Here is a 14,988-nt window from a genome sequence, read left to right on the forward strand (position 1 = left end):
AATCCTTAGACCAGGCCTTTGCAATTACAGTGTTCAGTTTCATGAGCCAGATCAATTATGTAAGGGAAGTCTGGCACGAACTTACATGAGCACTTGGTACGACAGAGCACTCTACAAAGAAATGCAGGTGTGACTCTGCAAATCAGCTGGATCCAGTGAAAGGCTTAAGATCTCCTGTCATCAAAGAATGAAAACATCTTTGGGACACATTAACCAGTAACTGCTTGCCACGTCCTACACCCCTACAGAGCGATGTTTCCACCTTCTGAAGAAAGAGGAACAGGCATTTAAAACCAAACCAGAAATCCACTGGTTTGCTTTAATTTGGGAAATGTGAATAGGCTTTCAAGGAATTAATTCACAGTGTCTGTGTATCTTGCATTTTATGTGAATAAGGAAAAACCTTCATCATGATAATACATCTAACCTTCATAGAAATACTGAAACATCCATCACAGGCCCCATTACCCAAATTTGTCTTCACAAAGAAGTTGGTAGATCTACTTACAAAACAAGGTATTACTTTAACCGGGAGGTGGCAGAATCATGTCTTACCACATATACATACTTTTATTTTAAAGCAGCATTAAGTCAGCCCCACTAAACAAACGAATGCTTCATTCATTACAATGCCCCTGGAATGTAGTACCGCTTTGGGTCCCAACTCTTCCAGCTGACCTATGCAGATGGATCTCTCAGAGGGCTCCTGCATAAACCTGTTCAGCCGGAGGTGCTGAGCAATGTTCACGTGCAGCGGGTATGTGCGGTAAGATACAGCTCATTGTAAGACGTGCCCAAGCTTCAGCTCGCTATTGTATGTTATGAATTCCACTGAAATCATCATCTTATTCATGTACCCTGGAGTTCAACAAGCTTCGAACAACTCGCATTCTTCACGACCAGCAGCCGTGCCATTCCCGGCACCCACCCTCGGAGGCGACCTTACTCGGGATCCCCATTATCTTGAGCCGGTAACGCCCGGGGGTTGCGAGGGAGCTGCCGGCGGCTCCACCGCCGAAAACCCCCTCGGCTCTGGACGGGGCAAACTTTCCCATCCGAGCAAAACCCTGTGTTTGTCCTCGTTTGAGCTGGACGCGCAGGCCGGGCTCTGTTAGAGCCCACCGAGGCGATGGGCGCGCAGACCCCCGCGCCCCGGCTTTACAAAGCCCTCCCGCCCGGGAGAGGGGGTTTTGCAGAGCGCCGTGACCGCGGCCCCACTGCCGCAGCCCCTTCGCTCCCGGCACGGAGGGGCTTCTCCCCGCCTGCGCTCGCAGCGGGCGACCACCGCGTCCCGCCCGTCCGGCGCGGCCCCGGGCCGCCCGAACGCAGCGGAGCGGAGCGGGGCGGGGCGGCCCGGCCCACGGGGGGACCCCCGCCCACCCCCACCGACCCACTCGCGCGGAAAGCACCGGCTTCCCGGGGGGAGCCGCGGCTCCCCCCCGGGGCGTCCGAACCAGGACCGGCGGCCAGGCGGGGCGGGGCTGGGTGGGCGACTCTCGGAGGGCGGGCCCACCGGACGGCGAAGGGACGGGGCGGTTTTTCCCCTCCCCCACAGGCTGACCCCGGGACCCTTCCTTGCCTCCCCGCCGCTCGGCGGAGGGAGGCGCCGCTGGGCGGGGACCCGGAGCGCCGCCGCCTCACCCCGTCCCGAGCCAAGCCGAGCGGCGGGTCCGGGCCGGGGCGGGCGGCGCCCCCCGCCCCGCGAGCCGTGCGCAGGCAGACGTGAGAGGCGCCTCGTCCCCCGCGCCGGGCGGGGCGGGGCGGGGCCGCGGCCGGGGGGCGGGGCGCCGGGGGCGGCCGGTCCCACGGGGGGCGGGGCCGGCGCGGCGGCAGGAAGGGGGGTCGCGGCGACGGCGCGCGGCAGCCCCCGGTGTCGCCGCCGCTGCCAGCAGCGCAGAGGCAGCTCGGCTGAGAGCCGGCGGCGCGGCGCAGCGGGGCTGGGCCCTCTCTCGTGAGTTTCACGTGCTTCGCGTTAACCCGGGCGCGGGGGCTGCGGGGGGCGCGGAGGGAGTTGGAGTTGCGGTGGTTTGCCCCAGCCCCGCGGGCGGTGGGGGCCGGTCCCCGCTCCCGGTCTCATTCCCGGGTGGAGGGGCTCCTGCGCGCCCCGGCCGGTGCCCGGCTCCCCCTTCCCCGGCACACGTGCGGCGGTGCCGCGCTCCCCGAGGCGCGGCGCCTCCCTGCGGTGCCAGGGGGAGGGTTCCCGGCTGCGCCGCGGGGGGGGACCCCCCGCCCGGGGGCCGCTGGAAAGCCGCCGGGGGCCGCGGTTCTCTGGCCGCCAGGTCCGGCTGCCCCCGGCGGGCTGCGGCGGCTGTGGCGGGGGCCCGCCGTCCTGCCCGCCCCGGCCCGGGTCCTGGCCCCGGGGGCGGCAGAGGTCTGCCGCCGCCGCCTCCTGACGGGGTGGGCGCGTCGAGATCTCTGTCGGAGTCCCCCCTCCGCCCGCCGGGACGTTGTGTCCCGAGCTAGGGAGAGGGGAGGGACGACCCTCCCCGGGGCGGCGGGGGGCGGCCGGGGCAGGGCGCCCTCACCGCCCGCCCGACAAAGTTTCCTGCGGCGCTGGGCGCCGCCGGCCCGTGCTCCGCCGGGGCCGGGCCGGGCGGAGGGCGGAGGGGAGCGGGAGCGGGGCCGGGGCCGGTTCCTGCCGCTTGTCATGGGGTCCGGCTTAAAGGGACAGCGGCAGCGCGGCTGGGCGGGATCCCGGCCGCCCGCTGCGGCGGTGGGAAGATGGCTGAAGGCGGGAGAGCCCGAGCCCCTTCGGACCTCGGCGCTCTTCTGTGGGGGCCGTCGCCTCGTCCCCCCTAGATGTCCAGCCATGGAAAGCAGTCAAGTGTTGACATTTCGTTAGTTTTGACTTCCAGCTGCTCCGAACCGTGGTAGTATGGTTCCCATTAGTCCCTGGGAGTGGCTTGTTTTGTTTTGTTTTGGTTTTAAATCCTCCGCTGCTCGTTCTGTTAATTCCTTTAAAAACTCCTATATTAGATCTTAATAATTAATGTCGGAAGATGCATGTTTTATGTGTCAGTCTCTCACAATCTTGCTTTGCACGTGTTTTTGAACATACCAAATAACTCTTCACTTGCCAGCACGTGGATGTGCTGTGAGAATTTGGTGTATGAAGGGGTGGGTCCCAACCCCTTCTGGGACAGTAAAACCACTGTCAGTTCTCAGGCTGTCTTGCGGACCACCAACGCAGAGGTGCGGCGTTGACAAGGTGGTATGTTTTACCGTAGACTGTTTCCAGGTGCCTACAGCAGGCTTGCAGACAGGCGTTCTTATAGGTTCCAATAATAAAAAAAAAAAGATAAATCACTGGCATTAAGTAGAATTCTTAACCTACTTATGAAAGACTAAATGTTTGCGTGGCGTGGTAATGGAAGTCGTCCTATAAGGAGACAGTCATTTTAATATCTCAAATCTCTTCATGATATGCCACTTGATATGGATAAGGCCTTCTGTTTCCTTTTTGGTTTGGGGTACTCCTGCATCTTTACAGGTGTTCCAGCATTAAAATCATCACTAATAAATCTAGCTTTTAGAAAACTACAAATCCCAAAATCCTAACTTAAATTTTTTTAGATGATTTATATGTTAGACTCTTATTTATATTTCTGTCTTGTACTGTGGATCTAAGATCTGGAGGTAGTTTTTAACAATAACTTTGCTGGAGGATTGATGCATGTTTGCTGACTAGTTCTTGCAGAAAAAAAATGGAAAGCAGGTTGAATTTAATCCTCACTTACTCAGGTAGTTTCTTTGACATGGTGATCCCATCATCCATGCAGGGGAAAGTGGGAGATCTAGGAGGTAAGCCCTAACGAGTAGCCAAAAGCAGGTACAGAACACAGAACCCTTCCTTTGACAAATGGAGGCAGAGGTCTCCACAAACATGTGTGCAAGCAGGCTCAAAATAAGCGCAGAGATCTGATCCAAAATACAATCCTACCATTTCATTGCTTTATCCGTTTCCTTGTCAAGTGAGATAACCTCCAGGCTGCTGAGTGTCAAATAAAACAGGATGCGATTGAATCAGCTCTTCTGAAAGTTATTTCCCTGCATGTGGCTGATACCACAAAATATTCCGTTTGAGAGGAGTTTTCTTCTTGATTCCATACATATGAATCCTAAGGAACTGTGGTGTAAAATACATACATATTGAAGACAAACTTGTTCTCAGCATATTCCTCCCATTTTATCATGCAGTCGTGGCTCAAGGGGTTGCCAAGAGGTTGGGATTTGTTCTGCAGTCTTCATTTTACAGATTGAGAGAATCATCCATGTTGCATACTCAAGAACAATGGCACGTAAATGAAATGCAGGATATATTTAAAAGTCATTTTATAACTTGCCAGTTTTCGATTTAACACATAATTTGATCTGCCCATTACTGGTGATATTTGAGGTTAGTAAGTCTCCTGGGATACTTACATATATATAGCACTATCCAAATTACTGCTATTAGTACAAACAAGGATTTGAAAAGTATCACAAATCAAGCCAAACAAACTAGAAAAGTTATTTCTGGTTTATACCTGGAAACAATGTATGATAATTAAGATTAAACAGTCTATGGAGTAGGTTATACCATATCTGCCATATTCCATATGGTGGGTTGTACTGTATTAGTCGTCTTGTATCCTGAAAACGATATCTGGTGAGGATTTACCATATACTCCTTCATGAATAACATCCTTCATTTCTCTGTGATAGTAATGTCCTGTCAATCTTACCTGTATACAGATTCAGTTTCTTCCAGTTGGCCAAGGTAAGGAAGAGAGGGTGTTTATGTGCTCCCCAGGGGTGTTGAACCAAACTAAAAGTATTTTTGAAAAAAACGAAAAGTTTTACTTGAAAAATATTTTGAGTCAGTATCTCTTAATTTTTGTGGGTTATTTTATAATTTCTATTAAACCAAATATTTCAGTGCAGTTTGGGAAATTTGCTATTAGAAATAGGTGGGAAAGTATGGAGCACTTTGTTAAGATTATGATAAACTTCTGGAAGCATAAAGAGAAATCAAGTAAGATTATGAGATTATAACTTGTGACCATGTGAGCAAAGAACAAGTACTGACAAAGAAAAGTAGTGTAGGTAGAAATGGGAAGCAAAATTCATGATTAGTGCTGGCTTTTGAAACTTACATTTCTTCAAGTATACATTGAGTTTTTTTTAAAAAACTATTATTACTTTTGAGAAATGCAAGTTGCGTAAAGACTGTCTTTCATCTCTATGTGAAAATGTGAATGAAACGTAAAAGTAGCCTCTGAAAGGATACGTGCAGATTATGTGTGAAGAGATGCCAAAAGAAAAAGGTTTTCTGATTTAGTTAATGAAAGCAACCTGCCTGACTTCCATCTGTGGAAGACGCTTAGCAGTCATTAGTTGGAAGAGGTCTGTCATAATAACAGCGCTGCATGCGCTGTGAGCAGTTACCATACTTTTTACTGTGAAGGTTTTTCTCACTCTTCCTTCACCCATCAATGTATTATATTATTGTTAATCAAAATACTCAAGTAGAAGAATTCCCTATTTTACACAAAGAAAAAATGTATTTTGCCAAAACTGAAAACAATAAATGATAACCTAGGCCATTCCTGCTGCAGTGGTGAACTTCTTACATTTTATGCAACAGATGTCACTTGGCAAATGGTCTGTTCTAAGATACTGTGGTCTGCAACAGCCAAACAGGATGTGTAACCAGATGAAGTGGAAGAGTTTAAAGTGCAGCAGTCACAGTGGATCACTGGGTAGGAGGAAACATGGATTTTATTTTGAAAAAAACCCAATTTCAGTAACTTGTATTTGTTACTTCATAGATTTATTTCATCCCTTCAGACTAGTGCTTTTGCAGTCCTACATTTATGAAGACCAGGACAGATGGGTATCCCATCAATCTGGCCAGGATTACTAGCAGTGACAAGGGGAGGAAGGGATGCTGGCTATCAAGTACTCATCGTGTCTTTAGGGTTATTCTTGGCTGGTAATGATGTTCTGTGATCTTTGCTGTGTTTATGTTCCCTTTTGACAAAGAATGCCAAGGGTGACGTTGAGTCATAGCGCATATTTGTGGTTCTATGTACATGGTATGGTGTCAGACTCCAGTGACTGTTAGTTCCTTTCTGTTATCAATATTCTTTCTTGGATTTTATTACTCCACTTGATCTCTTCTTTGTAGCAGGTGTGCAATTCTTGTTACTCCTGCTCTGCTGTTTTAATCTGTGCAGTTGTACATTCATGGTCCTGGTGTAATAATACAGTATTCACTATATCAATATGTACAAAAGAAGGGTATCACGAAAGTTTATAGTCTGTTTTAAAATCATCTATCTCTCTGTCGTGGTCCCTAGTGTGTAGGGTCAATCAAGGCTTAAATAAGGTTGGGGAGGGGGGGGAAGCTTGCTTCTGACACTCCTACTGGATGTTGCAAGTGGCCTACTCATTTGCAGTGTCTTCTGTGTTAGTGTATGCCTCAGGTCTTTCATACTTAAGAACAAAAGGGGATTATTAGTCCTTGGTACTTGGGAACAAAAAGGGATTATGAAGAAGTGTTTACATTGAACTTAAGATTTGTGAAACATTTCTTTTTTTTATTAATTTTTTTTTTTAAGCACAGGACTAGGTTAACACTAGAGGACCACTATAAAACTATAGAAGAATTGTTTTGCTGTTATTAGCTGTTTGTTTGCTTTCTGTTGCAGGCCTGTAAATAATATCTTTCAATCCATGTGATAAAACAATAATTAATCTTAAAAATGATTATCCACAGCATACCCTTTCTGGCTTGTTTCAAAAATGTCCATCTAATTTCCAGCCTAAAGTATTCATGGCCTTCATATATTCATTTGTTCTTGTTTTGTATCATTCAGTAGCTTAATTCTTAGTTCTTTCCCTGTGATTGGTATATACTTTGGTTTATTTATAGAGAGCAATCATGTTTACTTTAGACTTTATGTTGCTAGGCTGAACAATCCAGGCTGTCTTTGTCTCGTTACGCACTGGGAAAATTTAGAGCTTGTTGGGTTCACCTTGGAGAAGAGAAAGCTGAGGGGTGGCCTCACCACAGTGTACAGCTTCCTCAAGGGGCGCAGCAGAGGGGGAGGTGCTGATCTCCTCTCTGGTGACCAGCGACAGGACATGAGGAAATGGAATGAAGCTGTGTCAGGGGAAGTTCAGATTGGACAATCAGAAAAAGGTTCTTCACTGAGAGGGAGGTCGGTCACTGGAACAGACTCCCCAGAGAAGTGGTCATGGCACCAGGCCTGTCAGAGTTCAAGGAGCATCTGCACGATGCTTTTAGTCATGTGTCTTAGTTTTAGGTAGTCCTGTGAGGAGGAGGGAGTTGGGCTCCATGATTCTTATGGGTTCCTTCCACTGCGAGATATTCTATGATTCCAGTAGCCCTTTCTCCAAGTGCCTACAGTTTGAACAGATCTTTCTTGTACATGGTGACTGGGACTGTATTTGATGTTGCACATGAAGACAGTGACGCTAATAAAACCAGATCCATAGTGAAGAAAAGTTGAAAATACTAAGTACCCCTTAAAATTGCTTTTTACTGTTGGTATTTGTTTTTTTGAGTACAGTATAGTAGCTGTGATCATGTCATTGCCTGATACATCTTGTTCTTTCCAGCTGATAAACTGGTAGCTAAGAGCAGAAAGTCCCAAAGTGTTTGACATAAAAGCAGAAATTAAAATAGATACCTCTGTTGTTTTGATTCTCAGAATTATCAATTTCTTTTTTATGTCACTCTGATATTCCTATGAATGAGCAGTATCTTTTCAGCCCTGCTTCGGCAGATTCTATAGGTTCTCTCCTGTATTTTGTGGCAAGTTTCCTTTATGCATATACTAAAGCGGTATTTTTGAAACACACTTAGTTAATGAAACTCCAGGACTTCACTGTTGTTTTAATGCTAGTTGCAGTTGTCTTTGTTTAACCACTCTCACACTGGTGTTTGGGGTTGGGTTTTTTGGTTTGTTTTGGGGTGGGTTTTTTTTGTTGGTTGGGTTTTGGGTTTTTTTTCTGTTTTCTTTTGGGTTTTCTGTTGTTGGGTTTCGGTTTGTGTTTTTTTTTTTTTTTTACATCTTCCAATCCAGTTTCTTTAAGTTTAACTAATATTTTTCCATGTTGTAGTATGGATGAAAATATAGCAAATTTCCCCTCTTCCCCTCCCTTCCCCCCCAACCCCAACCAGCTTTGCTGTACTTTCTGGGGAAAGAATCGCAGAATCACAGGTTGGAAGGGACCTCAGGGATGATCTAGTCCAATCTTCTATTGCATCAAAGAAAGATTATATAATCTGTCAAGGTAATGTAAATAAATTCATATTTCATTTCTTCTGCCACTCCATTTTTCATTTCTTTCTTTCTCTAATTATCTTTTACTCCAGAATCTGTTCAATTTCCTCTTTTCTTTGATTCTCTTTTATTAAAAGCACCTTCAGTGAAACTAGAATGAGTCTATGTACAGGTATGTAGCTGTTAAGCAGAAGTAGCTCCAAGGTACATTTCTAAACTACATGATGATGGTCAGCCTTGCGCACTTAAGGCTGTTTGATACTTCCCTCAATAAGTTTCAGAGGTCTGTACCTTATAATGTACGCAAATCATTAAGTATTGGTGGTGAAGTCTTCTGTGTCAGGGTTGGGGTGTTGCTTTGCTGTGGAGAAAATACAGGACAAAGGAGCTGAAATTAAAAGACAATTTGAGGAGATGTAGGTGAACTGAGGAGGAGGAGTTGAGATGAAAGTAAGTCTGCTCAAGCTAATCAGTGCACAGAGGAATGTAGCATCTCTAGGTACTGTTTGGACCATGACCCAGTAGGGATGTACAACCAGGAGAAGGAGAAATCCTGTGAAGTCTGGGGATGGGCTGGCAAAGATGTGCATCAGGTGAGGAACTGGAATAGTAGAAGGGCTTATATGAACTATTGACCAAAAACTGAAGTGAAGGACTGGAAGACTGCAGATTAGGCTAACATGATGTGAGGTAGAAGAGAGAAGGAGACATGAAAGGCAGACTGGAATGGGTTGTGCATTTAACCTGTGTTGCAGCAAATGTGTTACTTCGCGTGTCTTCGTTAACAGATATTTAAAAGATTACATCAATAATTGAGTATGGTTGGATGCTTTGTTCTGGGAGGTTCATTAACTTGCATTCATAATCCAGCATCAGTGATACACGATTATACTTACCTTCTTCATTCACTTTTTTCCAGGAAGCCATAGCTTTTTCTTTTAGAAGCAGATACCTCTCTGTCATCTATGATTCCTACCTGTACTCCCTCACAGTTGAGTCAGTGATATGTGAAACTACACATTTACGTCTGCTCAGGTACTGAATGTTGATTGTAGTCCAGTGTTTTATCCACAACAACAGTGCTTATTGCTTTGGGACCGTTTTAGATTCTGGAGTGCCAGTGATTATTTTGCTTTACAAGTTATCTTCCTTTAATAGAGTTCTTTTCTCCTTGAACCTTGTTGAACCTTGTTCGTGGGCCCTAAAGCTGGATATTTGAAGGAGTGGAGAGAAGGAACTTGAAAACTGATGAAATCAGCCTTGCATGCTTACAGCAGTCCATTTAAAGAAGGGAAAAAAATTATAAAGGTAGCATTCATTTTAAATCAGCAGGGCTCTGTTGCACACTTCTGTGCTATATTCTTTGGTTCTCTGTGGATTATTTTTATTCAGACTGGTTAGATTCAGTTGGTTTTAATTCTTTGTGCAAGCATGTTGTACCCTGAACTGAAGTTAAGGAGCTGGATTGCATGGTACTATGAATCCCAATCTCGTTATGGAAGAGATTAAGGATTTCTAGTGGATTTTGATGCATCTTTTTTATTCTGGCTTAAAATAACTTTTTTTTACTGCTTGCTTGCTGATGTTTGTATTGAAGTGTTAATATATTTTGATCACAAAATTAATAACTTTTTAAGTGTGTTTATAGTAGTCCTTTAAGAAGAACTTTCTGTGATACCTAATTTTAGACTACCTAGCTATTCCTATAAAAGCTATTCCTATATACCATAGCTTTTATTATATGTGGCAGTTACAAGAGTGCTAATTAACCAGTGATTTCTAGTTTTCTTTCTTTTTAACTGGAAAACTGTGGTTACTAATTTTTTTTCCTGGACTGTCAAACCCGGCATTCTCCCTGTGAGTTTAATACAGAATCACGACTGAGACGGGAAGGAGCCTTTGGAGATCATGTAGTATAACGCCACACCCCTACTTAAGCAGGGTCAGCTAGATCAGGTTTCCCAGGACCGTGTTCAGTCAGGGTTTGAGTACCTCCGTGGATGGAGACTCCACAACGTCTCTGGGTAGCCTTTTCCCATATTTGACCACCCTTACAATAAGCAAGTCTTTTCTTTTGTTCAGACAGAATTTCTGGTGATTCAATTTATGCCCATTTCTTCTTGTCTTGTTAGTGGGCACAGCTAAGAAAAGTCTGGCGCTCTCTGCAGCCTGATGTTTATAGGTATTGATAAGGTTCTACCCCCTCCCCAGCAAGCCTTCTTCTCTTCAGGCTGTGAAGTCCCACCTCTCCTCATGTGGCAGATGCTCTAGGCCTGCAATCATCTTTGTAGACATTTTCCGGACTTGCCGCCAATATGTCCCTGTCTCTCTTGTATTGGATTGCCCAGAACAGGACACAGCACTCCAGGTATGGCATCACCAGTACTGACTGGAAGCTGAATGATCACCTCTCTCAACCTGCTGGTGATGCTATTCCTCAAGCGGCCCAGGATGCCCCTGGCTGCCTTTGCCATGAGTGCACATGGATGGCTCCTGTTCACCTTGTCCACCAGGGCCTTTACTGTGAAACTACTTTCCAGCTGGTCAGGCATCAGCCCGTACTAGTTGTACAGGCTGACAACTCTGGGAAGCATTGTCCCTTCCCAGACGCAGAACTTTGCGTTTCCCTTGGTTGAACTTCGTGAGGTTTGTGTCAGTCCTTTTTTCCAGCCTTTTGAGGTCCCTCTGGATGGCTGCATGACCCTCTGGTGTATTGGCCACTCCTCCCAGTTTGGTGTCACCTGCAAACTTGCTGAGGGTGGACTCTGCCCCACCATCCAGACTATTAATGCAGCTGTTAAACAGGACTGGTGCCAGTATTGACTCCTGGGGTACACTTCTGGTGACTGGCCTCCAGATGGACTTTGTGCCACTGATTGCTACAGCCTTTTGAGCCTGGCAATTCAGCCAGTCCACCTCACTGTCTGTTTTTCTAGACCATATTTTACCAGTTTCTCTGTGAGGATGTTATGAGAGACTGTGCATAATACACATACTTGGGTGACTACCTCTGTTTAGTTAAAGTATCGGTTCTCAAACCTGGTGTGTTAAATGGCTATTCTGGAGATTCACATAGAAGGAAAAAGCTTATCTGGGGGTTCTGAGTCCACCTACTGCTACATGGTAAGGGACTAACTCTAGCAGTGGCTTGAGGTTGTTTTTACTGACAATGGCTTTGCAGGCTTGAATATGTGTTAGGATATGATCTCAAACTCTAAAATGGGCTTAAATTGTTAGTCGACAAAGCAATTTATGCAAAAATACCTTCTAATTCCCATAAGAAATTGCCCATATAATATACTCATGAAGGACAGTTATCTTTTTGTATTTTCCGGAAGTCACAACCTGTAATGGTAGCAGCAGTGAGTTATTATGGTTTTTATTTTGTGGAATGGACCTTAATAAGTCTATCATGCCAAAGATGTTTTAACATTTTAGTTTGTAGGAAAGAAAGATAGTAATTCTTATTGATGAGAATGCTCTGTCTTTCTGTAAGAGGTCAGCAGTACATAGCAGTGGTTATAAAGCAATCAGGTCATCAAGGCATGGGGTCTTCCAACACACATCCATTTCCAAGGCTTCCTTTCCTGGCACCCTCAGATGTTGACCAGCACAGGCATCTCTTAAAAATTTGCCTTATAGTTCCCACCATTGCCCCCAAAAATACGCCAGGCGGGTGGGACTTTGAGCGTCGCCGTAACCCGCGGGCTGCCGACAGATGGCGCTGCGGGCTAGTGCAACGCTGAGGCTTCCAGGGAGGATACCGGTCTCCGCCTTCTGCAGAACAGATGGAGAGCACAACTTTTCATGAAATATATGTTGCAGAACATATTAAGGAGTATCAGCTTAGTGTTCTAAAATTAAGAACATAGCTCCCAGCACCTGGGCCAGTATCTTGGCAGGGATCAGTATAAACGAGTTTGTCCATCCTGTGCCAAGACACACCTCTCTTCAGTTTCAGGCAGGAACCTGAACATTGTTGTATGGTGATGGCATAATAATAGTTTGTAAGTGGTGTAGCCTTGGATTCCTGCCCTGCTGTTCAGATTTATTAATGCTTATGGCAGCACTGCTGGCCAGTTCCACCAAAGTGTGGGTGGGTGGAAAAATTCAAATTTAATTTTTTGGTAAGGCATTAGTGCCCTCTACTAACTGGCTGCATAAGGTTGATGGGGTATATGATAAACCCATGCTACCTGGTTTTCACCAGCTTGACCATTTGTCCTGGAAATGACAACCATTATCTAATTTAATACAAGTGGGAATATCTAACCATTGGCTGAAAAAGTGAAGGCCTTGTGGTCAGCATGGGAAGTGCGTAATACAACCAGGGGGTTGTATGTGTATCTGCCATCACCAGTATGTATTGCAAACCCTGGCCTTTTGGAAGCGGCCCAGTGTAATGTCTGTCAGGTGTGGCCTGGGGCTACCCAGTGCTCTGTCTTTCCATAGGTCTGTTGTGGCAGTTTTCTTGCTTCTGTTAATTTGCAGATCTGGTACTCTTGAAAGGCATTTTGAATGGCCTCTCTGGAGCAAGGAGTGCATCTATTTTGTCCTCATTTGTAGGTAGCAGCTCTCCCTGAATGACCTGATTTCTTACGAGCCCGCTTGGCTAACACTTCGTCATTGTGGGATATTGCAGAAATAGGTTCCTTGGCTAACTGTTCAGCAGCAGCATTGTATTTCTACTCTGGTTCACCATGATGTGAGGTATGGGCATCTATGTGTCTTACCCAGAGAGCAATGGTTTTGCATTTCCTGTCTAGTGTTTACCAAATTCTGCCACCAAAGAGGTTTATTATGGATCATCCAGTCATCTGCTTGTCATTTACTAGCCCACAGTGTGAGACCTTTTTAGACCGCTCAAGAGTCCGTATAAGGATTTCTGAGGCTGATGGTTCTTCCAGCACCATAGCTGCAGGCACTAATTTGACATATTGGTTGCTCCCCCCTTCCCTTGATAGGAAGGTTTGCCCAGCCATTTCAAAGGCTGCTGCTTTCCATTGCAGTTTTAATTTTACATACCTCGCTGACCTATCAGTGAACCATACATTCTGCTTCTGCTCTTGGGTTCCTTGCTCATACGGTAGGGCCTGCTGTGCCCAAGATGGAGGCGGGCTGAGTGGTGGAAGCACACTGTCACTACCCAGGCCAGTTTGTGCTGTTTTTTCCTGTATGGTGCTTACTTTGTTTGGGCTGGGATGTGGAAGTGTAGAAATATTTTCATTTCACAATGCTAGTCTGTTCCACCTTCCCAATGGCTGGAGTCATTTGACAGTACCCGCTGTAAAATTGGGAGTCCTGCCCTCTGTAACTTCGGCCTCCTGGGTAATTCTTTCTGTTTCAGCTAGGGCTAAATAAGCAGGCCAAAGCCGTTGTAGTTTTGCATTGATGAGGGCAACCCATGAGACCCAAGGCCCAACAGTTTATGCCACCTGTCCCCTTGCTGCCAGAAGCTCCAGAAAGCCACGTCTTCATACGATACTAGGGCTTTGAGCTTGAAAGGCTTATTGGCTAGTTTTTGGCCTAAAACTACTGCAGGGGAGACTGCTTTCTTTGCTTCTTCAAAGGCAGCTCTTACCTTTTCTTCTGGAAAGAACTGTCCTTTTTTTTTCCTTACTACATTATATAACGATCTTATTATCTGGGCCAAATAGGGTATAAATTGCCTCCAAAACCCCCAAAGACCAATAATCTTTTGTGTTTCTACTTTGCTCTGCATTTCTGCCATATGAAATGCGGTTTGTTTAGCTGATTTGGGCATCATTCTGCTAAGTCTCTGCCAAATAATCCTTCCAAATTTTACTTCTGTGGCAGCTCTCTGAATTTTCTTGGGGTTAATTTCCCAATCATGATTTTGCATTGTCTCAGTAATGTTACTCAGAGCTCCTCCCACATCTTGTTCAATGGGACCAGAAGCCCCCGCAGTGATGCGGATAACATCATCTGCATAGCTGAGTGATTTACAATGTGGCCAAGTATTGAAGTCTTCCAAACACTGGGCTACCAGCCCATGGCAAATCGTGGGGCTGTGTGGGTACCTCTGGGGCAGGACTGTGAAGGTGTACTACTAACCCCAGCATGAGTGTGCAGATTGCTCCTGTGGTTCATTAGCGGTTGGCACACCAAAGAAAGCTGTTGTTGGATTCCACGCAGCATGCTGCAGCTTCAGATACAGCTTGCTGGAGGAGCATGATAACATTGGCACTACAGTTCTGAGTGTGGGGCAGCCCTGTTTAGTGATCATTAACCAGCTGTTGTTCTCTGGGAGCTGTCAGGCATTTTCACTGACCAGATGGGGCCGCTGAAGGGGGGGGGGGAAAACGGGCTCTTTCAGTAACTCCAGCCTCCAATAGCTGTAATCATCTGGGTGATCTCTATGTCGCTTCTGGGCAGCCTGGACTGTTTGGATGCAACACATTTTGAGGGAGACTCCAAATTAGCAGGAATTGTAACCACTTTTCCACAGTGATAGTATGAACCCCAAAATAGTATTTCACCCCTGTTGTCGTGAAAGTTTTGCCTGCCAACAAGTCACTTCCGGTAATTTATTAATATACTTTAGCTACTGGCACTTTGGCCATAAAAGGCAGGTAGGAACGCAGTTGTAATAGCAAAGAGATTTAATGAGCAGGTTTGTATACCTCCCCCACCCCTGCCAAGGGATTAATTTTAATCGGTTTATTTTTCAGAT

General features: G+C 46.1%; 1 protein-coding gene across 5 annotated transcripts in view; it reads left to right on the forward strand.

Moving 5' to 3' along the window:
- The first annotated feature begins 1,800 nt into the window (after positions 1–1,800).
- Positions 1,801–14,988, forward strand: part of PAM (peptidylglycine alpha-amidating monooxygenase) — a 150,350-nt gene continuing 137,162 nt past the window's right edge. For 3 of the 5 annotated variants that reach the window (XM_064439408.1, XM_064439410.1, XM_064439409.1), the window contains exon 1: positions 1,801–1,951. The gene's annotated coding sequence lies outside the window, so the exon portion shown is untranslated. The remainder of the gene's footprint in view (positions 1,952–14,988) is intronic. The other 2 variants (XM_064439411.1, XM_064439412.1) reach the window with 1 other exon arrangement.

The sequence above is a fragment of the Phalacrocorax carbo genome, chromosome Z (genome assembly GCF_963921805.1).
Source record: "Phalacrocorax carbo chromosome Z, bPhaCar2.1, whole genome shotgun sequence".
In the NCBI taxonomy this organism is placed as follows: Eukaryota; Metazoa; Chordata; class Aves; order Suliformes; family Phalacrocoracidae; genus Phalacrocorax; species Phalacrocorax carbo.